Source organism: Herpailurus yagouaroundi, unplaced genomic scaffold (assembly GCF_014898765.1).
Source record: "Herpailurus yagouaroundi ecotype Mexico unplaced genomic scaffold, PumYag 188, whole genome shotgun sequence".
NCBI classification, from domain to species: Eukaryota; Metazoa; Chordata; class Mammalia; order Carnivora; family Felidae; genus Herpailurus; species Herpailurus yagouaroundi.
This window is the reverse complement of record NW_024412419.1, coordinates 12,248,844-12,274,002: the sequence shown is the minus strand read 5'-3', so window position 1 is coordinate 12,274,002 and position 25,159 is coordinate 12,248,844. Positions and strand designations below refer to the sequence as shown.

At 47.2% G+C, this 25,159-nt stretch overlaps 1 long non-coding RNA gene across 1 annotated transcript; it reads left to right on the top strand.

Moving 5' to 3' along the window:
* The first annotated feature begins 360 nt into the window (after positions 1–360).
* LOC121044563 (uncharacterized) lies at positions 361–24,660 on the top strand. The gene is made up of 2 exons (XR_005797360.1): positions 361–789; positions 24,317–24,660. It is a non-coding gene; the product is annotated as an uncharacterized LOC121044563 (long non-coding RNA).
* Positions 24,661–25,159: the final 499 nt, after the last annotated feature.

Below are 25,159 nucleotides of genomic sequence, written 5' to 3'. Positions count from 1 at the left end.
GTTAATAAGTGGCAGAGCTGAACTTCTAAAGCAGCACAGTCTGACTCAGTCTGACCAAAGTGCACACTTGTTTCTAAAAGTACCTCTCCGCAGGTTCCCAGACGCCATCTTAAAGACTGCATTAAACCTCGTAAATATAATAAAAATTTTCAAATAAATACATATTTGTACATGCAACCTGATTTCTAAGTGAGTCACCAATATAGCACGTCAACTCTCTTCTCCAAACACTGACACCCGTCCCCCTAAATGAGCAAGGGCAGAGGTAGATTTTAGGGTGTGCTGTCTTTTACGAAAATGACGTCTAAGTGAAGGCATGGCAGCTGACTAATCTGTTCAGAACTCCTTCTCAGAGATTTCTCAAATCCTTTAAGTCTGTGGACCTAGCCCCACAATGAGAAGAGAAGTCAGCTACAGAACTCCCGAGAGCTCCACCCTAATGTCCTCACAGGGAGCAGAATCGGAAGTGAAGTTTTCTGTGTTGTTTCAGAAAGTGAAATGTACAAGCAACAGGAGCAAGTGACTGCGAAATCCGTTCCAGTACAGCGTAAGGAAGGATTTCGTAACCATCACAACAGGCCAACGGTGGATGCGGCTGTCTTGATCGGTACTGAGATGCCTGTCACTTACAGGATTCAAAACGAAATGAGTGACGCATCAGACCTGCTAGAGAAGGGATTTTTGCATAAAAATAAATTCTGTGATTCTCCACCGTATGCTTTGCATTTTTACTCATCATTGGTAAGACCAACCCGTGATGTGGCCTTAGGGGAGGACATCCCTTAGATGGTAAGTTCTACGGTTCAAATTCACTCTGCAATTGTAGTGTTTGGGTGTGAAACGGGTTGGTTTCTGAAGGTCTGGATTGGCAAGACCATCCATCAATTGGTTGGTCCTAATTAATTTTGCTTGAAAACATCTGACACCTTAACAAAAGTAGCAATTAAAATTGAATGGTGGTGTAATCACCATCTCAAATATTTAAACAATGTGATTATATAATATCTATCAACAGAGTAAAAAAAAAAATACACCCAGGGAAATAGACGTGAAGGGAAAACAAATATTGCTTCAGGGGCTGGAAAATGCAATTTCTTCTTATGCCTCCCAGATCTTCAAGGCACAAGACAATAAGACAAGCTCTTGCTGGCCCTTGGTGCTGACTTCTGACAGCCAGAGGCCCCACACCTTGGGTACTTAGAGCTGAAGTATACCCTGCAGTTGTCTGCCTCGATCATAATCAGACAAAGGATGTTCTGTGTTTTCCCTTTATGTCAGTCTGCGTGGGGTCCTCCAGATCATCTTCTGAGCCCGGGGCTGAAATATTGGGGTGGCGGGGAGGTTCTCATTCAGCCTAGGACAGATTTATTGAGGGCTTACTCTGCACCCACTGAAACTTCCAGATCGCTCCAGACCTTATTTCCTAAAAGCAAAAACAAACAAAAAAATGCTACCCCCACCTATTTGACGCTCACAGGCATTGCCTCCTGGAATCTCAGAGATACACCACATCCAACGTGTTCCAGACAGAACTCCTTATCTTTCCCCTCAAGCCGGCTTCTCCTGCTGAATTCTGTCTTTCACTGAGGGTACCGCTTGTGACCCAGATCAGAAACCTGGCAGTTAGGCTCACCTCCTCCTCTTTCTTTATCTTGTATCTTTGCAGTGACCATTTTTATTATTTCTACTTCCACCCAGGGCTTACAGAAGGCACCAGAATGTCCGTGCCTTATCTGATGCTAGCTCTACTTTGGGCTAACCCTAGGACTTAATGGGAAGGGCATACTTGTCCTGGATGCTGGTGGCTCTCAGTCTTTCTGTACCAGTTGGTAAGGAGTCACAGTGCCCCCCCAAGCGCGGCCCCCTTGGCTGCCACTTCAGCCCCTTCTTCCAGAACGACAGGGGCCTGCAGCGACTTGAGGCTGCAAAAGGTCGGGTTTGATTGGCTGGTGCCTAGGTGAGACCACTTATCAGTATTTGGCCACCATGTTTATGGCTCATGGATGGCTTACCTGCTAGGACCAAGTAAGTCCTATGCCTGAGACCCACTATATTTTAAGGGGCCCACAATAGTGTCTTTTAAAATCAAAAGGAGGGGCGCCTGGGTGGCTCAATCCGTTGAGCATCCAACTACGGCTCAGGTCATGATCTCACCGTTCAGGCGTTCGAGCCCCCTGTCAGGCTCTGTGCTGACAACTCAGAGCCTGGAACCTGCTTCAAATTCTGTGCCTTCCTCTCTCTCTGTCCCTCCCCCACTCATGCTCTGTCTGTCTGTCTCTCAGAAATCAATAAACGTTAAAAAAATAATTAAAACTAAAATCAGAAGGGAAGAAACTTGAATATAATAATACTGAATAATATATAAAAATGAATTGTGCCTGGCTTACATTTTTCCTTATACCGACATAGCCGTAAAATGTAATAATTAAGTATTTTGAGTGGGCGGAGCCTACAAGAACAAAGGTCAACTCAGAATGCAGCCCCTTCTCGCTCTCCCCACCCATGTCTCCTCTCTGTGAATGCGGGATTTTATTTTATCATGCCTTTCTTTGTGCACTTCCTTCCTCTTTCCCTCACTTTCCTGCCACCCACATTTGCTGACCCCCCGTGGGTGCCAGGGGTGGGGGTTCAGAAATGAGGAAGGCACCCCTGGCCTCAGGCGTGTTTTCAGTCCCGACGGGATGAAGACACATGTCACCAACAGTCCCGTGAGGTAGGCGGCCCAGCAGAAGCCCGGGAGCCCCCAGGAGAGGCTCGCTCTGCAGGAGGGAATTGGGGAAAAGCCTCCCCAAAGAGGTGACGCTTGAGCTCCAAGAGGTTCACACTTTGGCTTCCCAGCTGAACTTCCCTCTCACCGCAGCAGGTAGGCACAGCCTGGGGACGCTTTCTGCGGTTGACCTTCTCCCCCAGCGACTGCGGATGCCCACCCTTCTGGTCGCGGTGTCTGTCCAAGATGAGCCCCTTTGAAACGCCTGGGCTGTGGAGAGTGTCTGGACCTGGACGGAGGCTGGTTCCAGGGTGAGTCATCACCCCAGAGAACCGCCACTCCGCACCTTGGAGGATGGAGCCCTCGGCAGCTGCGAAAAAGCCAGCCTCCTGAGGGCGTGGGAGAAGCTTAGCCAGAAGTGCTGGGATGTGTTTGACCCTGGGGGCTTCTGTGATCCACCTTGTTCCTCGCTGCCCTCCCGTCTGCCCAGGACAGTCAGCGGACTGGTGTCTAGACCTTGGCCAGAGGGAAGGCAGGTGTGTGGATGGATGGCCAGGCATGACGGTGGCCTGTATTCCAGCAGCTCTGAGGACCCCTGCCCCGCCCCCCTCTCCCCACCCCCACTCCACAAGAGCCAAAAAGGCTGTCCTGACCTTACACGATTCCTGTGTGTTCACACCTCTGGGCTACCCCTTCTCTAGTTCTGCAGGTTGACTTGGCCATCAAAGCCCTCAAAGTTCTTCAGTGAAAGCCAACTGTATCCCGACTGAATTACTCAAAACTTTCCCTGTGTTCACAAAACGCACGACGAATTTATAAAGGTGTGTGACGGTTCTTAAATATTTTGCAATGGCCTGTGTCTCATTGCATGCATGCGCCTTGCTCCCTAGAAGGACCGCTTTGAGAGCAGGGACCATGTGTGATCTTCGCCTCCCCAGAGACCAGGCCGACCCATCAAGGAAGCTTATTCTCAGCAAGTGCTTATAAATGACTCACTCCTATGGGGGCCTAGAAGTGCAGGGGTTCCTGGAGCAAGTTGCTCATGCTTCGTTTGCCAAATTCTGCCTGTAGTTTGCCTGTTCTTCCTTGGAGCAAACCAGACAATCAGAAAGAAGTAGGATTCCACTACCGGCAGCCGGGACAAGTGCGTCCTTCCCATTATATTCTAGCGTTAGCCCGGAGTAGAGCTAGCATCAGCTAAGACCTCACAGGGCTCCAGGAAGGGTAACATGATCCTCTATCAGCAACAGGTAAGCCCCGAACCCCGCTCTTCCTCGACCTTGAGGCATGACGAAGATGCCCTTCCCAAGGACTCGTACCGCTCTCCCGATGGGAAAATCTACTCACCCTCAAAGAACCATTTCAGATATCAGCTCCTGTGGGAAGCCGTCCCGAGCTTTGTCAGAAAGAGTTAATTGTTTCTTCCTCTGGATTCTCCAAATACCTCTCTCCTGCCTGTGTCACGGTGTTCGGCACATTTATTAAAATGATCCCCCCGCCTATCTGGTTTTTTTCCACTATGCCAGACGCATATGGCAGTTACTTCTGGGAGCAATGATTTAAAAGGAGACAGACTACAAAACACCCAGAAGAGAGCAACCAGGGGTGAGGAAGGACCTGGAAACCCATGCCCCATGAGGTGACCATATGTTGTGGTCGGCCCGGGACGTTGCTGGTTTACGCATGTTGCCTCGGTGTAATTAGTAATAGCACTCACTCTCACTCTCCAAAATGTCTCAGTTTGGTCCATAACATATACAGTCACCCTATCAAGAGGAAGAAGTAAAGGAATCAAAGTTGTTCAAACCAAAGGAGTTTGGGGGGAACCCATGCCTATCTTCAGATATCTACAGGGTCACAGGCAAGGTGTGGCCAGGGTGTTCTGTGTGGCCTCAGAGGGGACCTAGGACCCATGGGCCAGGGTGACGTAATGACAGCCTTTCCACCATCTGTTTTGTTTACTGTTTTGGGTACCAGGACTTGGCACCATTCCTGGAATACATTAATCTTCTGATAAATAGTTGGGGGAGGAAAGCAGGAGAGGAAAATCTCCAGCAACTGAGCTCAACACATTTGAAGGCCAAGCACCGCGGTCAACGCCAATGCCCACCGGAGAGGCTGAGAGGCTCCTTGCGGGAGGTGGTAGGGAGGCGTTGTGGGCTGCCTTCCAAAAAGAGACACGTTGAGGTCCTAACCTCCAGTACCCCAAAATGCAACTGTCTTTGGGGATAGGGCTGTTGCAGGTGTAAGTAGTTAAGATGAGGCCATACTGGAGTAGGACGAAGCCCTAATCCAATATGACTGATGTCCTTATAAGAAGACAGCTGTGCCCAGACAGAGACGCACGGGGAGAACCGTGTGACAAGAAAGGCAAAGATTGGAATCACGTAGCTGTAAGCCCAAGAAATCCCAAATGTTGCCAGCAAACCACCGGAAGCTGGAAGAGACGAGGAAGGATTCTCCTCTACAGCTTTCAGAGAGAACGTGGCCCTTGCCAGCACTGCAAGTTCCGACTTCTAGCCACCGAACTATGAGAGCATACATTACCATTGTTTTAAGCCACTCCGTTTTGGGTGCTTCGTGATGGCCGCCCTGAAACACTCAGAAAGAATATGGCTTGGGAGGGTAGGTGAGGGTAACAATCCCAGGGGTCTCTGTCACAGTGGATTGGCTGGACTTTCATCCATCTCTGAGCCTGACTGGAGTGATGGGTTTGCCTGATACACTGCACAGTCCCACGGAGCATCCATCTAGCTCTGGACAGGTGGCCTGCACCAGGGAGCAGAGCACAGGCTCACCAAAGCCAAGTGCAATGCCAGTGTCCTAAGACCCCCTTCTCTGTCCAGCTGGCCATGGGTTGGGAGCTCTTTGACTCCCAGAATGTCACGGCTTGAGCAAGTTCACAAAGGTAACCAAGTTCACCCCCTTATTGGCAACCCAGGCCCAGGAAGGGGTGGGGGGCACCTGGACCCTATTCCCTTCCTTCTGCACACACTCCAAGTTTATTTTCACTAAGGATTTCTGGAAAGGAACAGCACACTGTTTAGAGTCTAATGAGTACTCAGTAAGCACTGAGTGAATGAATGAATAAATGAATGAATGAATGAATGAATGAGTGAAGGAGTAAAGTGACATTCAAGCTGAGCTTCTTCGGCTTGGTGGAGTGTGTTCCTGGCAGAGGGAAGAGCACTGAAGGTGCTCAGAGGTCAGACGGGGATGGTCAGGACAGAAGTTCAGCGTTGTGGGGGGGAAAGAGGGCAGAGTGAGAAAGGACCCTGGAGAGGAAGCAGCGTCCTGGGTGTGGTGCTCAGCTCAGGGTGTTCTCAGCCTGACCCAGTGCCAGTCCAATGCCACTGACACCTGTGGACAAGGACTAAAGGGGACAAGGACAAGTGTCTCCTTCCCATTATATTCTAGGGTTATCATATTGGGCTCATCATTAAGTCAGTTGCTTCAAATTATTATTAGTCGACAGGTAAATATAGCTGTTTCATATTAACCACATGTCTGGATAAGAATAATTGTACATCTCTGAGGAGGGGAAGAGAGATATAGGGCTTCTTTCAAACAGCCTCGGCTAGCTTCTTTACAGCTGTGACATCCGTTGAACCCCAGAACAACCTGATGCAAGGATTACTCACTCCATTTCACAGGTAGGAAAACTGAGGCTGGGAGGACCTAAGTAACTTACCCACCGTCGCCCAGGTAGTGACCCAGGATTCAAACTTAGCTCTTCTGACTCCGAAGGCTGCCTTCTCTCTCCTGGATTGCACTGTCCCCTCCTAGATTTCTGGCTCGGACTCTACGGGGGTGGGGGACAAGAAGAGTGGTGTCCTTCAGGAGGTCTTTGCCCTGGTGTTTGAAGGTGCTCCTGGGCAAGTCAGGTAGCAGCTTTCCCGAGTCTCATCTTCTTTATTCAAAATGGGACCGGTGATTCCACCCCTACCAGTTTCACTGGATAGAAGAATGTCTCTGAAGAGGTTCGGTAGACTAAGCGACCGTACCTCCAGGATTTGACACGGAACCACGCCCCAAAAAGAGGGTATTTCTTTCTGGCACTTCACTGTGTGCTCTGAAATTCTGGAACGGAGGTGGACTGTAGGACTTCTGTCCGCCATCCTATCCTATCCCCAGCTCTGCTCTAGCCCTAGAGGAAAGTCCTGAGGGTAGAGCGGGAAGGACCGAGCCCCTAGAAGGGACGCCAGGACCTCCTGCTTCTGTGCGGAGGGTAAGCACACCAGCCACACAGAGCTCTCCTGGGGCACAGAGCTGGGAGCTCAGCGCCGAGAGGCAATCCATCCTTGTCATCAACTGCCTAGCCTGGTGGTAGACGTTCTGGACTGCCGGTGGCAGTCCCGAGAGTTCTAGAACTCTAGGATTGGCCGAGAGTGCCAGGACGCCCCAGGGGGAAGCAGGTCTGCGCGTGGCACTGTAGACCGTACCCCCTGCGGAAGTAGGCACAGGACCGTCAGGGAACTCATTTCCTGTTCACTGTACTGGACTCCGTGACGGATGGCAAGCCCTTGAGCGTTACAAGTAAGGCCCGTATCATAGGCTGGGTCCCACCGCTGACTTGACCAGGTTGCTTAATCTAGTCGAACCTCCATGTCCCTTTCCAGACACCGGGGGTAATTTGGGCATCCGTCTACCTCCTGCAGTCCTTACAAGTATTGTAAATGAGACCTGCACAGTGCCTGGCCCATGACTGGCAGCGAAGGGCAGTCATTATGAATTAATAACTACCACCATAGGGGCCACATAGTAGGTGCTCAATAAAAACGTAAGGAATGGAAAATAAGGGCAAAATGCTCCCTGTCAGTCCCATCTGACTTCCACCCAGCGCCAGGGACGCGAGGGGGAATCCAACATATCTGATGTTTAGAAACGTCACATCCAAAAATGTCTGCTTTCGGGGCGCCTGGGTGGCGCCGTCGGTTGGGCGTCCGACTTCAGCCAGGTCACGATCTCGCGGTCCGTGAGTTCGAGCCCCGCGTCAGGCTCTGGGCTGATGGCTCAGAGCCTGGAGCCTGTTTCCGATTCTGTGTCTCCCTCTCTCTCTGCCCCTCCCCCGTTCATGCTCTGTCTCTCTCTGTCCCAAAAATAAATAAACGTTGAAAAAAAAAAAATTAAAAAAAAAAAAATGTCTGCTTTCAAGTCGCCTTGCGTCGCTTTCCTGCAGCTGTCAGAGGCGGGAAGTACTTAGTAACTGTGGCCAGCTTTTCGGGAGATGGGTCTGTGGGGGAGAGAGCTCCTCAGATGAAGAAGATAACAGACCGAACAAGTGGCCCCATCCAGTGATTATGCCATCTGGGACAGCAGCCTAAGTGAGGACACATTTCCCTTGTACCTGACAATGACATCTTTTCAAAATAAAATACGTCGAGGTTGAGAAGTTTATCTTGGCGGAGGACTGTACCATTAACTCAAGATTAAACGCATCCTGTCCAAATTCTTTTGCTACTTGTAATGGGCCTCGGGCTCTCGGCCTCCAGATGTTGATTCTATGGATGCCTCATGAGGAAAGGAAGCTAATTGTGTTTTGCCTTACAAGGGTCCAAAGTGGGGCTATGGTAGATGTCCCCGTGCACCCCCCAAAACCCCTTCGGGACCAAAGTGCTCATTCCCCCAGCTACCAGCAATGTCTCCAGCTGAGCAGCCCCCTCACACACACCACCCTTGGCTGAAGGTCATTGCCACGTTCAAAGTTACGGCCCTTCCCAGGAGGCAACTCAACCCAGTATTTGGCTGATGCATAGGTACCAAAGACCAGTGCCCTTGCTTTGGTCTGGGAAGAGCCACCGCAGCTCCAGGTTTCTCAGGGAGATTAGCTGGGCCCTTGTTGCAAAGACGCTAGGGTTCAACTTCTCTGGCTAACTTCCTTTACTGCCCCCCACCCCCGCCAGGGGTTGATCAAGAGAACGTTCACGAATAAACTCACTGCCCACGCATGCTTTGAGAAGCCCACCCTGCTGGGGATTTTCACTCACCAGCCAGCGGCCACGAGGACCCCGGCACTGTGGTGGAGCCCCAATTGCCCAAGGGTGCTGTGCCATAGCTCCAAGCCCCATGATGAACTTGGATGGGATACCCATGGACAGGAATGCCCTGGGAGTGCAGTGTCTCAGGTCTTTAAGAAGCTGGCAGTGGGGAGGAGCAACAGAGCAGGACAGGCTGTTGCTGAGAACCACTGATGCATTTGAGAAAGACCGCGGAAGGCTGGAGGTGACTAATCAATAAGGTCAAGGGTGACAGCCCTAGTGTTCTCCTGGTAGCACATAGAGACAATGATCTCCTGTAACCTGAAGGCACAAAAGGCCGAGTATCAGGTTCAGGACTTAATTCTAAGGTAGTGGGGGCTCCAGAGATGATTAAGTTCTCAACTCCAGGGAGTCTGCTGTGGCAAGGTCAGGGTCCTTGTGCAGGGGGCCAGCATGGCTCAAGTACCCTCTCCTGAGGGTCCGCGGCCATCGTGCCCCACACGTGCTGTTCCCAAGAACACTCGCCCATCATCCTCTAACACTTTCAGGGTCACCTTCCCAGGGAGCCCCGCATCAGACAGGCCCTCACGGCCATCCCGAGGCCAGACGCTCTGCTCCTCTGTCTTTCCCCAGCTTGTCATTCAGGGCTCGGCTCAAACATTGCCTCCTCGGAGGCCCTCCCTGACCACCTCTGCTCCGCCCATGCCCGGTTGTCCATCACATCGCCCTGTTTCCCTGGGTGCACAGCCCTAACAAGCACCTGAAACTACTCACTCATTTATTTCATTCTTCAGATCTCTCTCTCTCAAGTGTAAGTTTACAGAGACCCAAACTAGGGTTCAGTGTCCTGTCTGGGTGCCATGGAAGTATGTTCAAAAGGGAAAAAAAAATGGGTGACTCAGTCGGTTGAGCATCTGACCTCAACTCAGGTCATGATCTCGGTTCGTGGGTTCGAGCCCCGCCTTGGGCTCGCGGCTGTCAGTGCAGAGCCTCCTTGGGATTCTCTATCTCTCCCCCGCTTGCGCTTCTCTCAAACATAAAAAATAATAATAATAATGATAATAATGAGGGAAGGATAGAAAGAAGAGAAGGGAAAGATGAAGGAGTTGTGCGTTCAAATTCTGACTTTGGTAAGCTTAAAACGATTCCTTGACCTCTCTTGGCTTTTGATTCCTTTTCTGTCAAAAGGGGATACGAATTATTTTTGGAATTCAGTGAGGTAATATGTGGGAAGGACCCATTTTCCAGCCTTTCCCCTGGAAACTTCTGGAATGTTCTCTTCAGAATAGCACTCAACTCCTTCTCCTTTCCCTTCTCACTCACTTTGTCCCCCTCTTACCCCTCGCTCCCTTCTGAAGGAGAAATATCCAGAAAATTGAAGTTTCCAAATGGGAGAGGTCAGGCTATCTTACACCCACCTTTGATGTGTGTGTGTGTGTGTGTGTGTGTGTGTGTGTGTTGGCGGTGGGGTGTGGGTGCACACGCGCATGCACATGGGGTGGTGCCATAGGGCTCGAACCCTCACCGCAGCAGCGGCCCCAGGCCCTCCGGCAGCCGGCCGCACCCTGGAGCGGCCGTGGCCGTTCCCCGGGGAAGGCTGGCCTGGGCGCTGCAGACCAGGAGCCCGGCCAGCTGCCCGCGACTCAGGGATTTTCCATCCCGGTTGCGACTTTTCTTTTCAAAGTCTTTTCCTCTGCCTTCCTGAGAATTGTAAACAGGATGGGTTTTGTTCACTTGCATTTATTGACTCACTTTTTCTTTTCTTTTTTTTTTTAACTAGTTTTATTTTTTTTTTTCAACGTTTATTTATTTTTGGGACAGAGAGAGACAGAGCATGCACGGGGGAGGGGCAGAGAGAGAGGGAGACACAGAATCGGAAACAGGCTCCAGGCTCTGAGCCATCAGCCCAGAGCCCGACGCGGGGCTCGAACTCCCGGACCGCGAGATCGTGACCTGGCTGAAGTCGGACGCTTAACCGACTGCGCCACCCAGGTGCCCCTTCTTTTTTTTTTTTTTTTTTTTAAACGAAAGTAATAAATACACTTGGGGAAGCTCTGGACGGGTACAAATAAGGAGGGGAAAGTAGGCAAGGCTGCCATTTTCATCGGTACCTTTTGTTTTGTCGAAGGGATATTTACACGTAGTTTCAAAAGCCATAGATTATTGGCTCTGACCACAACCGGCCGTCTCCTGCCTCAGTTTCTTCGCTGCCCCGGGTCCTCCTTCCTAGAAGCAACTGCTTTTCCTTCCCTGGGCCGCATCTCTGCCGGCCTCCCTGCATCTGCCTCCGTGATATGTGCACATCGCCGCTTCCCCCAGCTTTACTGAGACGTAACTGACACCGACCACTGTGTGTGTGAGGTGTACAGATTCTGATTTGACCCCCGTATACACTGCGGAATCAGGACCACAGGAAGATTAGTTAACACACCTGTGGCCTCACCTAACTATCCTCCCTCTTAATATATCACTCTGAGATTTTTGTCTTTTGACTCCTTGGTCTGGGAGTCGAGATTTGGGGCCTCTTGTGGGCTCTCTCCCCAGCTACTAGACGGCACATCAGTTCCCACCTCTTTCTTTCCATTCCTCCCAGCATTTGAATTTGGCGAAATAATGTTACATCTTCTTCTTTTTTTTTTTATTATTTTTTTTTAATGTTTATTTAGTTCTGAGAGAGACAGAGACAGAATGCGACTGGGTTAGGGGCAGAGAGAGAGGGAGACACAGAATCCGAAGCAGGCTCCGGGCTCCGAGCTGTCAGAGCAGAGCCCGACGTGGGGCTCGAACTCAGGAACCCCGAGAGCACGACCTGAGCCGAAGTCAGACGCTCACCCGACTGAGCCACCCAGGCGCCCCAATCATGTTACATCTTTACGTGTATGCAAGTACGTTTAGAATAGAGCCACTTTTTACACTCCCATTAGATTTCCTACCTGATGCAACTTTTTGGCCCCCTTGCAATTAATAATTGCCTCCTTTTGTTTACTTAGCTCAGTGAATTTTGTCTACCTTGCTCTATGTATCTAATTCATGCCCAAACTCTCCAATGGAACTGTATTTCCTTAGGGTTTCAATTAGTGCATTCAAATACACAAAGGAAGTATGTCTTTCATTTGTTTCTGGAGCATTCCACCCTCTTGTTCGGATCTGTCTGACAGTGCAGGGCTGGGTCCTAGGCCTTCGGTCTACCCCTTGCCTGGCACCTCCATTTCCTATCTCTTGTGTTGGATCCCCCAAATCCTATATTCCAGGTCTTTTTAAACAGGGCTTTATGCCCCTTTTCTTTTTAACAGCTTTATTGAAGTGTAATTAACAAACAGCAAATTTGGCGCATTAAAATGTACAACTTGATAAACTTTGACATATGTAAGTTGTACATGGCCATGATCAAGGTCCTGAATATATCCATCACCTCAAATTTCCTTGTGTCTCTTTGTAATCCCTTTCTCCTGCTTCTTTCCAATGCCTACACAACCACTGATCTGCATCCCGTCACTGAAGGGTACCTGGAATTTTCTAGGATTTATCATAAACGGAGTCACAGAGTATGTATTTGTTTGTAACTCATTTTATTTGCTCAGCATAATTATTTGGAGGTTTATTCATGGTGTTGTCTGTATCAACAGCTTGCTTTTTTTTTGTTTTTGTTTTTGTTCTGTTTGTTTTTGCAGAATAGTATCCCATCATATAGATGGAGGACATTTGTGTTGTTTCTAGTCTTTGGTTATCAAAAAATAAAGTTTCTAGCAACATTCATGTGAAAATTATTGTATGAACATATGCTTTCCTTTCTCACGGGTAAATAGCCAGGAGGGGAAGGATTGGGTCCTATAGGGTTTTTTTAATTGTTGTTTTGTTTTGTTTTTTGCTGTTTTTTTTTTTAAGAAACTGCCAAATTGTTTTCCAAATGGTTTGTAGCACATTACCTTCCCACCCACTAGCAATGTTATAAAGGCTCTATTGTTCTACATTCTTGCCGCTATTTGGTACAGTCAGTCATTTTAATTTTAGACATTCTCTCAGATGTTTAGCGGTATCTCACTGTGGTTTTAATTCCTTGTACACAACATATAGGTGCGGTCTTGTTTTTTAATCTACTGTCTGTAATTGGGGCATTTTATTTTTTTTTTTAATTTTTTTTTCAACGTTTTTTATTTATTTTTGGGACAGAGAGAGACAGAGCATGAACGGGGGAGGGGCAGAGAGAGAGGGAGACACAGAATCGGAAACAGGCTCCAGGCTCCGAGCCATCAGCCCAGAGCCCGACGCGGGGCTCGAACTCACGGACCGCGAGATCGTGACCTGGCTGAAGTCGGACGCTTAACCGACTGCACCACGCAGGCGCCCCTGTAATTGGGGCATTTTAAAAACGTTTATTTATTTTGAGAGAGAGAGAGAAAGTGCACATGAGCAGGGTGGGGGCAGAAAGAGAGGGAGAGAAAATCCCAAGGAGGCTCCAGGCTGTCAACACAGAGCCCCACACAGGGCTCGATCCCACGAACCAGGAGATCATGACCTGAGCCGAAATCAAGAGTTGGACGCTTAACCAACTGAGCCACCCAGGCATCCCGTTAATTGGTGCCTTTAAACCGTGACTTTCAAAGTGATCATTGATAGAGTTGGGGATTAATATTTACCGTGTTTGGTACTGTTCTCTCTTTGTTACCCTGGTTCTTTGTTTCTCTCTTTCTTTGACTCCACTATTTTTCTGCCTTTTGTGGTTTTAACTGACTGTTTATATGATTCATTTTCTCTCTTTTTTCTTTAATGCTTATTTATTTATTTTTGAGAGACAGAGAGAGACAGGAAAGGGGCAGAGAGAGAGAGGGAGACACAGAGTCTGAAACAGGTTCCAGGCTCTGAGCTGTTAGCACAGAGCCCCACACAGAGCTCGAACTCACAAACTGTGAGATCGTGACGTGAGCTGAAGTCGGGCACTTAACCGACTGAGCCACCCTCCTTTTTTTTTTTTTTTTTTTTTACTACTTTTAGCCAATGCCTTTAGAATTTGCAATATACATTTATAACTAATCCAAGTCTACTTTCAAATAACTCTACACCACTTCCCAGGTAGTGTACCTTATAATAACAAAATAATCGGAATGTCTCCCTCCTATCTCTTGAATAATTGCTATCACTCATTTAATTTATATGTAAGCATTATATATATATATAAAATTTATATATAAACATTTAATTTATATATAAGTGTATATATATATGTATATATATGTATATATATGCATACATAATCAAATATATTGCTGGTATTATTATTTTGAATAAACTTATCTGTTAGATCAATCAAGAATGAGAAAAATAAACACATTAAAGTTTATTTATTTATTTATTTATTTATTTTTGAGAGAGCAAGTGGAGGAATGGCAGAGAGAGAGAGAGGGAGACACAGAATCTGAAGCAGGCTCCAGGCTCTGAGCCATCAGCACAGAGCCTGATGCAGGGTTTGAACTCATGAACCTTGAGATCATGACCTGGGCCGAAGGCAGATGCTCAACTGACTAAGTCACCCAGGCGCCCCAAGAAAAATAAGCATTTTAATTTTATCCCCACTTATTCCTTCTACAATGTGATGCTCTTTCACGTAGACCTGAGTTTTGATCTTTTACATTGCCATATGAATGCTAGAACTGGCATGTCAATTCCTACAAAAAAAAAACTTTGCTGGGATTTTGATTGAAAGTATGTTGAATCTGTAGAGACTCAGTACGAACTGAGACTCAGTACAAACTAGACTATTAAGAATATTGAGTCATTGGATGCATGAACTCATATCTCTCTCCACGTATTCTGGTCTTCTTGGATTTCTTTTAGGGATATTTTGTAGTTTTCAGTGCATAGATCATGCGCACCTTTTGTCAGATTTATCCCTAGGCAGTTAATATTTTTGATGTCATTGTAAATTACATTGATTTTTAAATTTTAATTTGATTCTTTATTGCTAGTCTATACCAATACATTGATTTTTGTACGTTGATCTTGTATCCTGTAAGCCTGTGAAACTCAGTAGTTCTAGCGGCTTTATTACAGATTCAAAAGGATGTTCTGTGGGGGTGCCTGGCTGGCTCAGTTGGTAGATTATCCGACTCTTTATCTCAGGGTCGTGAGTTTGAGCTCCACATTGGGTGTAGAGATTACTTAAATAAATAAGACTTTTTTTTTTTTTTAAAGAATGTTCTGAATAAATGATTATGTCACCTATAAATAAAAACAGTTTTATTTCTTTCTTTGCAATCTAGATGCCCTTTAATTCTTTTCCATGCAGGGGCTAAAACCTCCAGTATAAATGCTTCGTGGAAATGCTGAGAGGGGACATGATTACCTTGAACCTAGTCTTAGGAGAAAAGCATTCAGTCTCCGCGTGAGGGTGATTTGGGGGGTCTTGTAGATGCCTCTAATCTGATTGGAGAAATTCCCCGCTATTCCTAGTTTGCTGAGACTTTTTATCACCCGTTTCTGAAGGTCAGAAATGCTGAAGCAGCTTAGCTGGGCAGTTCTGGCTCAGGGTCTCTGATGAGGTTGCAACCCAGCTGTCTGCTAGGGCTACAGTCTTGGAAGCTTTGACTGAAACCAGAGAATCCGCTTCTGAGCTCACCAAAAAGCTGTTTGCCAGAGGCTGCAGTTCCTTCACCACGAGGGCCTCACCATGAGGGCCTCTCCATAGGAGGCTCACAGTGTGGTTTTCCCCAGAGCCGTTGAGCCCAGGGAGAGAGAGAAAGAAAGAAATGCCACCCTGCCTTTTACAACCTAGTCTGCGATCACACCGTCACACCTGCCTCATCTTGGGTAACTCACTAAGCCCAGGCCACGCTTAATGGGAGTGGCTTAGATGGTGGCATGAACACCAGAAGGCAGGTCTCGATGGCGGCCATCTTGGAGGCTGGCTGTGACAGAGCGTTCCCGACATTTACATTTAATGTGATTGTTGAGGTGCTGGGGTTCAAGCGCATCATATTACTATTTGTTTTCTATTTCCCTCACGTGCTCTTCGTTCCAGTTTCCCCCTTTTCCCAACTCTTTTGAATTTCACTGTGTATTTCTTGTTACTCCATTCCAATCCCTTTGTTGGTTTATTAGCTATAATTCTTTGTTTCGTTATTTTGGTTGTTGCCTTGTAGTCCCCAGTATGCATCTTTAACTTTCTACAGCTACTTCCAAGTGATATTACACTACTTTGTGTGTAAGAACTTTACAACAATATGTTTCCATGTCTTCCCTCTAGGACTTGGTGATGATATTCTCACATTTTACTTCTATATATGTTATCAACTTTATAATACATTCTTAATATTTTTACTGTAGTCTTATCTTTTAAAGACATTTCCACAATAATAAGTCTGTATATTTATTTGTAAATTTTATTTAGCTGGGTACTGGATATTTTTACATTCTTAAAAGCATTCTTGAATTCTGTTCTGGGTTGAGGTTAAATTACATGGAAACAATCCCTTTGGTTTTTGCTTCTAATCTTTGTTAGACTGGAACAGAGCAATAGTTAAGTCTAGGGTTCATTTTTCCCCAACACTGGGGCAAAACACTGCTTAGTCTGCTGGCAGATGCCTCCGGAACCATGGGCCTGTGCAGTCTGACAGGTGGGCACAGACAGGGTGCCAGCCCTCTTCTCTCTAACCCTACAATGGCTCTTCCCCTGACCCTGGCTGGTTTTCATGGGAAAGTGCTCAGCTCAACGCTGGAGGAGACCTTCTTCAGATCTCTAAGATTCCCCTTTCTGCAAAATGCTTTCTGCTCAAGTGTTCTACCCTGAGAATGCCAGCTGCCTTGGTTTCCCCAGACTTCCAGCTCCATCTCTGGGTATCACCTGCTTCAGCGTCCCTGCACAGCACCCCATCTTCCATCTCCCGGGGATCAATGGCCTTCGTTATCTGGGTGTCTAATGTCCCGAGAGCCATTGTTTCCTATATTTTGTCTCATTCTTTGTTTCAGATGGGACCGTATATCTGGTCCCCACTCCCCCATCGTCGCCATTGTCCGTGTCTGTCACATCCTTGACTCTCTCATTTTGGCCGAGGACATTCCCCAGAAACTTTCCAATGGAGGGTTCATGAGAGATGAGTTTTTGAGATCTTCAAGTCTGAATTTTTTTCTAAACTTACATCTAATTGATAATTTAGGAGAGTATTATACTGTCTATTTGGAAAATATTGTCCCTCAGAATTTTTAACACACTGCTTTCATGTGCTTTAGTTTCTAGCTTTCTGGTTATCTTTGTTCCTTGGTATTCTCTTTATTCTTACTGTTATTGAGTTTTATAACAATGCCTCTTTTTTCATACATTGTGTTGGGCCCTTGAAGGACCCTTTCTATTTAAAAAACAAAACAAAACATCAAATCCTTTAGCTCTGAGAAATTTTCTTTTGTGATTTCTCCGAAAATTGACTCTGGACTTCCTAAACTTCAAACAAACATCTTCTGATTGGTCTGGTTTTCCCTTTGTCAAATTGTTTTGGCTCCCGTGTCATATTAAAGACTTTCCACACAAATGGTATGATCTTTGGCTGCACATCCCTATTTAAGTCTGAGGCCCTAAGCAGCTTTGTGCAAATATATGAACCTTGCTGACTGGTAAGCTTTATTATAACGTGATCACGCAGGGACCTGACTGGGTCTTTGGGTAAACGTGCAAATGTTAATATTTATAGATTTTTTTTTTTGTCTTGTTTTCATCAGTTCATTTCTGCAGCGATGGTTGCTCCATTCTCTTGCCAAAACGTGCAGGGGGAGACGTGGTGTAAGCGACGTGCTACTGTTTGTGGAGTCAAGCAGAGATGGGAGCCCAGGGGTAGGCGGTGGAATCAGTCTGCAGCTGTATAAATTTTTCATGTTGTCCCCTTGCTTTCAAGAGCAAACAGCATCCTGTTTTCAGCCGTGCCTGGCATCTCCACTGCCCTCTGCTGTGCCATGTCCTCTGCCCTCTGCAACTCAACTTCTTTACGGAGCAGACTTTCAGCATCGTGCCAAAATGGGCACATGAGGGCTGGGTGGGCAACTGGGGGGCGGGGGGGGGCTGTCTAACTGCCCCTTAAGAAGTCTTTTCACCAATTCTCAAGTTTTTAGCCTCATTCCGACCCCTCACCTCCTGGGAGATCTGGGGCTTCCAATTTGGAGCCTTTCCATAGTTGTAGGGTTCATATCAGCTTATTTCTAGTTGGCCTACTGAAGTCAGTTAGAACTCACGTTTCTCCTTTTAGTCAGATCCAATTAGCCCATCTGCTTTGTGCTTTTAAAGATTTGTTGCCATCTCTTGGCTGCTATTGTTTCTTCTCCAGTAGACTCGGCCTACTGAAGAAAGTTAGATTCTTCTTCTATCTCCTAAGCCCGTTACCACTAAGCCCTATTTTCCAGCTTCTAAAATGTCATGGGTATCTCTCGTTTGCTGTAAGTCTCTTCTCTCTGTCCTTGTGGCCTGTGCCTTTTACATTCCTTTACTATCATTTTAGTGGGATTCCAGGAGGGAGTGGAGATAATGTGTGTGTCCACGGGGCATGCACAGGAAAGAGAAGGCAGGGGTCCAGACAACCAGTCTGGGAAGTGTGGGAACCTGCAGTGGTCAGGCGGATCAGAATCCATCCCGCTGGCCAGAGCTTGCTGACTTCCACTGACCAGTCAGGACTAGCTCGAGGAGGAGCGAGGCAGAGACTGCCGATGAATCACGAAATACTTGAATCCTCTGTCCCCTAGACGCGGCTGTAGGAATTCATGTAGTGTATTCCACGTCTGGGTATTGGCGGGCCAGCCGACTCCAGAATCCCCACTCCTGACCACTTTGATTTGTTCTATATCAAGCGAGATCAGAGAAGCAACCTTAGCTGTTACCTTGTCCCTCTTTTGAGATCTCATGCTAGCTTCTCTCCTCGAGCAGCTCGGAGCCCAGTGGCCAGAGCCCTTGCGTCCTGCCTATGTTAACAGAGGTTTGATATTAAAGCCGATGAGGGGGGAGGAACTACTCGCTAATCTAGGTTTTCTGGTGGTGAACTTTAGCTGAACAATGCCCCTTTGATCTTCGGAAGCAGGCTGCAGAGTCCTGCCTACTTGGGGCTTAGACCAGGCTGTTGAGGTCAGTTGGAGGCCCTATAGAGGCCAGTTTCCTTAGCTGCAGGTTGGAGTGATTTGCATTTCAAAGGTTCTAAACAACAGCCAAAAAAAAAAAAAAAGCACATGGGGGAAAGATTACTTCTAATTCCTAAGGACTCAAAAGGGCTTGGTCACCGTTGGCCACCCAGCGGAAGCCTGTCCAAGGGTGAGTTTTAGGGTGAAATCAGAGAAGGTGAAATAAGAAAAGGTAAAAGGCAGCCAAGCACGGGGACGATGTGAGACATGGGGAGGTTGAAATGAGGGGGAGAGAAAGCAGGCAGAGCTAAGATCATTTAGAAGTTCATGTTAATATTTTACTGCATTTCCATCAATTTCCTTTCCTTTCCAATGTAAGAGCAGGAAGGAACTTTCATCATTTTCTGGTTGGACCCCTTGTTTCACGAATGGAGGAACGTAGGTCCAGAAAGCCAGATATCTTGTTTATGGCCCACACTTGGGCCACTGAGCCAGGATTAGAAACCAAGTGTCCAATCTCTTCGTCCTGGATTCTTCCCTCTGCAACTCAACCATCCTGGGACACTACGGGTATTAGAACAAGCTGGCCCGTTTGGCTTTGGAACCTGTTATGATGAGGCACAGAGGACATGAATTATGGGGAAGAGGTCTAGAATGTCTGTGCCTTCGATGTCTCGCTTCGCATTTATTTCAGAAGTTTTAGAATTTCCACAGTGACTCTGATAGGAATATGCATTAAGAGCCTTAGAGAAACATATCCTTTAACCTAGCAGACGCACTTCCAAAAATTTGTTCTCCAAAACTCTCGCCAAAAGAATGATTCTCAGTTCTTTGTGGTTTTTCAAAGCCAAAAAATTAGAAAGAAACATCCAACATTAGGGGCAGAGTTGAGTAAATTTTGATATATCCATATCATTGACAACCCCATAACTATTAAAGGGATTTTATGGACCATGTTTAACAAAATAGAAAAGCGTCTGACATATAAATATAAAAGAAGAACGGATGTTATAGAAGAGAATACAATGTGTGTGCTATTTTTGGATAAATGATACATACATGAGTACACAAATAACCAGAAGTATATGTCAAAGTGTTTATAGTAGGAATCTTGGGTAATGGGATTGTTGTCTCTTTGTATTTTTCTATATTTTTCACATTATCAAAAGGGATGTATGTTGCCTTTCCATGAAATAAAAAAGTTTAAATCCTTCTCAGAGTGACAATAAACTGCCAAAGAATATAACAGGACAAATTTTGACTCACTCTACTTCTATAGAAGTGTGGCTCTTCTATGTATCAACTCATTAACACCCTCATAATAGTAATTCTTCCTACAAATCCTGCTATTCCAGCCATTTTGTGCTGGCCCTACACTCGATTTTTTAAAAAATCATTGTACTGAACTGTTGTGTTTTTTAAAATCACAGAATAATCCCTATCTTAATGAAAAATGTTTTAAGCTCTGAAACAAAACCAAATCATTAGACATCTTGGCTTCCAATTTTATTTTAATTTTTTAAAAATGTTTATTTATTTTGAGAGAAAGAGAGCATGAGTAGAGGAGGGGCAGAGAGAGGGAGACACAGAATCCGAAGCAGGCTCCAGGCTGCGAGCTGTCAGCACAGAGCTGGATGTGGGGCTCGAACTCACGAACCGTGAGATCATGACCTGAGCCGAAGTCAGACGCTCAACCAGATGAGCCACCCAGGCGCCCCTTGGCTTGCAATTTTCAACAAAGATACATACAACTGTCCACATTGAGCGACTTCGAAACAAAGCCTGCAATATCAATCTTGACAAACTTTGGCTGGTTTTACCTCGTAGGTTTCAAAACAAAGAGAAATAAGAATTTACAAGAGGCAACTCTCTGAGGTCTGAAGCCAAATGTTGCTCAAACAAAACCTAGTTAGTGAATTTGTGGGGTGAGCATATCACACAAACCAGGATACTCTTGAAAGGCAGCAGTCAGAAATCAGGACTGCCTGGAACAAAATGGGACTTATGGTCGACCTATGAATTTGCCTTCTTTTTACAGACATTTCTGAGAGGCCATGCACTGTTGAGAGAGTGCTGGAATGAATGCCCTGGGAGGACAGCCACCGGTTTGCCTGATGGGGAAGCTGAGGCACAAGGTGGGGAGGAATTAACTCCAGGCCACCCTGAAATGGGGCCAGAGGCAGCCCCTAATAGTAACCCAAGGCTGAATGCTTTTTGTTCATAGTTTTCTGTGAAAGAAACAAAATCCTTTTACCAAAGGCCATGCAGACGGGCGCTAAGGCTTTCAGAGGAGAGGAGGCAACACAGAGAAGCCAGAAAGAGATTGCCAGAAAGACCTGGCTTTAGGGGCACCTGGGTGGCTCAGTGGGTTGAGGGTCCTACTTCAGCCCAGGTCATGATCTCGCTGTTCCTCAGTTCGAGCCCCACAGTGGGTTCTGTGCCGACAACTGGGAGCCCGGAGCCTGCTTCGGATCCTTGGTTTCCTCTCTCTCTGCCCCTCCCCCACTTGTGCTCATGCATGTGCGCTCTCTCTCTCTCTCTCTCTCTCTCTCTCTCAAGTATAAATAAATATTAAAAAGAAAAAGAGAAAGAAAGAGAGAAAGAAAAAAGAAGGAAAGAAGCAAAGAAGGAAAGAAAGAAAGAAAGAAAGAAAGAAAGAGAAAGAAAGATCTGGCTTTAAATCCCAACTTTATTTCTCTGGCTTTATGACTTCTGGGGGTAGTCACTAACCACTCTGAACCTCCATTTCTTCATCTTAAAACTGGAAGGGTAATGAGACCTCACAAGGTTGTATTGCTACGTATGGGGTACTCTATAAGTGGTAACCATTTTTATTACTCAGTTTGTACATTGACGTTGCTTTGTTTTTTTAACGTTTATTTATTTTTGAGCGAGAGAAACAGAACACGAGTGGGGGAGAGGCAGAGAGAGAGAGAGAGAGAGAGAGAATCCAAAACAGGCTCCAGGCTCTAAGCTGTCAACACAGAGCCCAGGGGGGGGGCTCTAACTCAGGAGCAGTGAGATCATGACCTGAGCTGAAGTAGGACGCTCAACCGAATGAGCCACCCAGGCGCCCCTGACATTGATTTTTAACTGGGGTAAAAAAATACGTAAAACGTAAAACGTGAATGTCATTTGCCATTTTAACTATTTTTGTGTGTATAGTTCAGTGGCATTAAGTACATTCACATTGTTGGGTGACCATCGCCAACATCCATCCCCCAAACTTTTCATTATTGCAAATGAAAACCCCATATCCATTCAACATCCATGCCACATTTCCAGCCCCTCCTTCCCGCGCGGGGCCCCCCCCCCCCCACCGGCAACCAACATTCTACTTTTGGTTGCTGTGAACTTGACCGTTCTGGGGACCTCATCTAAGTAGAATCAAACACTGTTCTTTTGTGTCCGATTCACTTCACTTAGCATAATGTCTTCAAGGTTCGTTCGTGTTGTAGAGATGTGAGAATTTCTTAACTTTTTAAGGCTGAATGATGTTCCCTTGTACGTGCATACCATATTATGTCTATCTATTCACCCCTCGATGATATTTGGTTTTTCATTTATTTATTTATTTATATCCCAGTTAGTTAGCATATAGTGTAATGATGATTTCAGGAGTAGATTCCCGTGATTCATCCCCGATGTGTAACACCCAGTGCTCCCCCTGACGAGTGTTTTCCTTAATGCCCCTTTCCCGTTTAGCCCATCCCCCCACCTCCAACCCCTCCAGCAACCCTCCGATTGTTCTCTGTATTTAGGAGTATTTATTTGGGTTATGAACCTGGATATGCAAGGAGCAGTTCAAGTCCCTGCTTTCAATTCTTTTGTGTATATACCCAGGAGTGGAGTTGCTGGTCCATATGGGTGTGTATTCCTATTAAGCCATGCTTTTTTTATGACCTCGGACAGGTCACTAAACCTTTCTGAGCCTCGTTGGAAATCATAACTGTCTCAGGCTCTCCCATGAACGTAACCTACTGTATGTGTAATGATGGTAAATAATCATGTTGGTTAAAAAAAAAAAAATTAGTTGGTTGCTCCAGGGCTGTGAACAGGTTGAGGTGACCAAAAAGCACTTGTCCTCGTCAGGAGGCCTCAGCTGAGCTCCTCTTGCCCTCGCAAAATCCCACAGTTCCAGAGATTTCCACCTCCCAGCCCTCACTTCCCTTCAGCAGATTGCACCCCTGGAAAGTTTTGTTTAGTAATATTTTAAACGCTCATTATTCAAGGAACCCTGTGGTGGTTCCTTCTGTAAAAGCAAGCCTTCGTTGGAGGAAATAACAAACTCTAAATTACTTGTAATAAGTTAGAGCTTTGATGTAAAAAGTACTGACCTCCGTGTGGGACTTCACAGTTTACAGGAGGCTCTCGCCTGTGCTAGTCTGAGTCATCTGGTGTTTATGGGCGGGAGCCACGGAGGGAATCTTTGACACCAAGGAAGTTGGGTTGACTGTTGCGGCAGCAAATACGACTTTGGAGACCCCAAACCCTGCCTTCATCTTCCTTCCCTGTTACCAACTATGCAACCTTAACTAAGTTACTTCTCCCTCCTGGGCCTCAGTTTTCTTACCTGGAAAATGGAGATGGTCCCTACCTCGTGCAATAGTCGCAAAGAGGAAATAGGCTAGAAGGGCTCGGCACAAGGTCGGGAGTCCAAGCAGGCTGTCCTGCTCCAGAATGAGCATTATAGTCAATATTCATACGAAATCTCAGAAACCATGTGCTAGAAGTAATTGTTTTCGTGAGGGTGTCGGACCAGCAAAAGGGAAGTTATTTTTTCCCGCAGAAACGTCTGTGAAAAAAGGCCTTCCACGACCATCCATGGATGGCTCTCAAGCAATCCCCTGTGTTCTATCAACTCTGGCGAGCTGACTTTATTTTCCTATTACCGCTTTTCCCCTTCCGCCTTTGTTACCTGCTCTTTATAACGAGAAAGTACAGACTTTTACAGGCAGCAAGGTTTTTTTTTTTTAAGATGGAAACTGTATTCAGTCTAATGCAAATTGCGTTCCCTGAGCAATGGCTTAATGTACAATCTCAAGGTAAAAGCTAGAAGTGGTTTTCTATGGCAGCGGCTGTTCCTGCCTCAATCACTTGGAAGGACACAGGTCATGCCGTCTTTTTGCACTTTATGGAAACTTCGCATTCTTCAGATTCCCTCGGCCCTCTAGATAGGCAGCACAGGGACCACTGTCCGGATTTACAGTCTGAAAACCGACTTCCAGAGAGGTGAGGTCAGTTGCCCCGGGAGACCGGGCCGATCGGTGGATAAGGTGGTGTCTTCTCTCTCCGCACCAGCTCTGTGAGCCCCAGAGCTGGTGGGCCCTCTTTCCTGTCCCGGTCCAGGACCACCCTAGCAGCCTCCAGTGGGGGACCCGCTATCCAACTTCAGTCAGGGACAGGCTGTGGGCAGAGGGGCCCCTCAGGGGGCCGGAGGCTGAGAGCTGGAGAGAGGGGTTGTTCCAGGGAAGAGCCTTGTTTATGGAACCAAGCAGGTCCTGAGTTCATTAATAAAAAATAACTGTCATTCTTGATGTTTCAGAGGCAATTGTACAGCGCCTGGGGAGGCAGCCGGCCGCCTAGAGGCCTCGGTGGAATTCCTTGGTTTTGGAAATAGCCTGGAGAACAAAGCACCCTTATCTCTGGAGAGGCAGCTGAGATTCTGTGGGCTCCTGCTCCCTCGAGGCTTGGCTTGCCCCGTCGTCAAGGGGCCACCATCTGGGCCCAGAAGCCTGATGGGGGGGGGTGGTCCACAGACTAGCTGGCCACCCAACTTGGCACATAGGGTATTTGGTATCCCCTAGGCATGTTGGATAAAGACAGGTAGCCCTCTAAGCCTCACTGTTCCCATCTGTCAAATGGGGATAATAAAAGTACTCAACGCAATCCTGCTGTGTGTATTGAGTGAGCGCCATCAGCAAAACAGCCCGGCAATGTCAGAATGTCCAGTGGGTCGGCAGCGGTCACTACTTCGGCTCCGGTTCGTGGGGGAGAAGGGAGGGGGCCCCATCTTCTGCGTTAACCCCAGCAGACCTCCCGCACGAGGCTGGCCTCGAAGGACACCGAGCACGGGGCCACACGGGAGAAGGAACGAGGGCCTACCAGGTGGAGGGACCCACAAGGGCGAAGGCAGCGCAGAGAGAGGGGGCAGGTGGAAGGGTGGACAGCAGAGCAGGCTGCGTGCTGGCTCCCAGGCCCTATTCCTAGCTCTGTGCTCAGAGCTGAGCGGACAGCTGCCCCCTGCCCCCCCGCCCCCCCCCCCCCCCCGCCCCTCCTGCCTCCCAAGCTCGGGTCACAGCGGGAGTGGAAGGGCGCACTCAGCCCGTCAGCCTCAAACCTCCGGCTGCGTAGAGGAAGGCGCAGCAAGTCAGAGCCACGCCCCTCA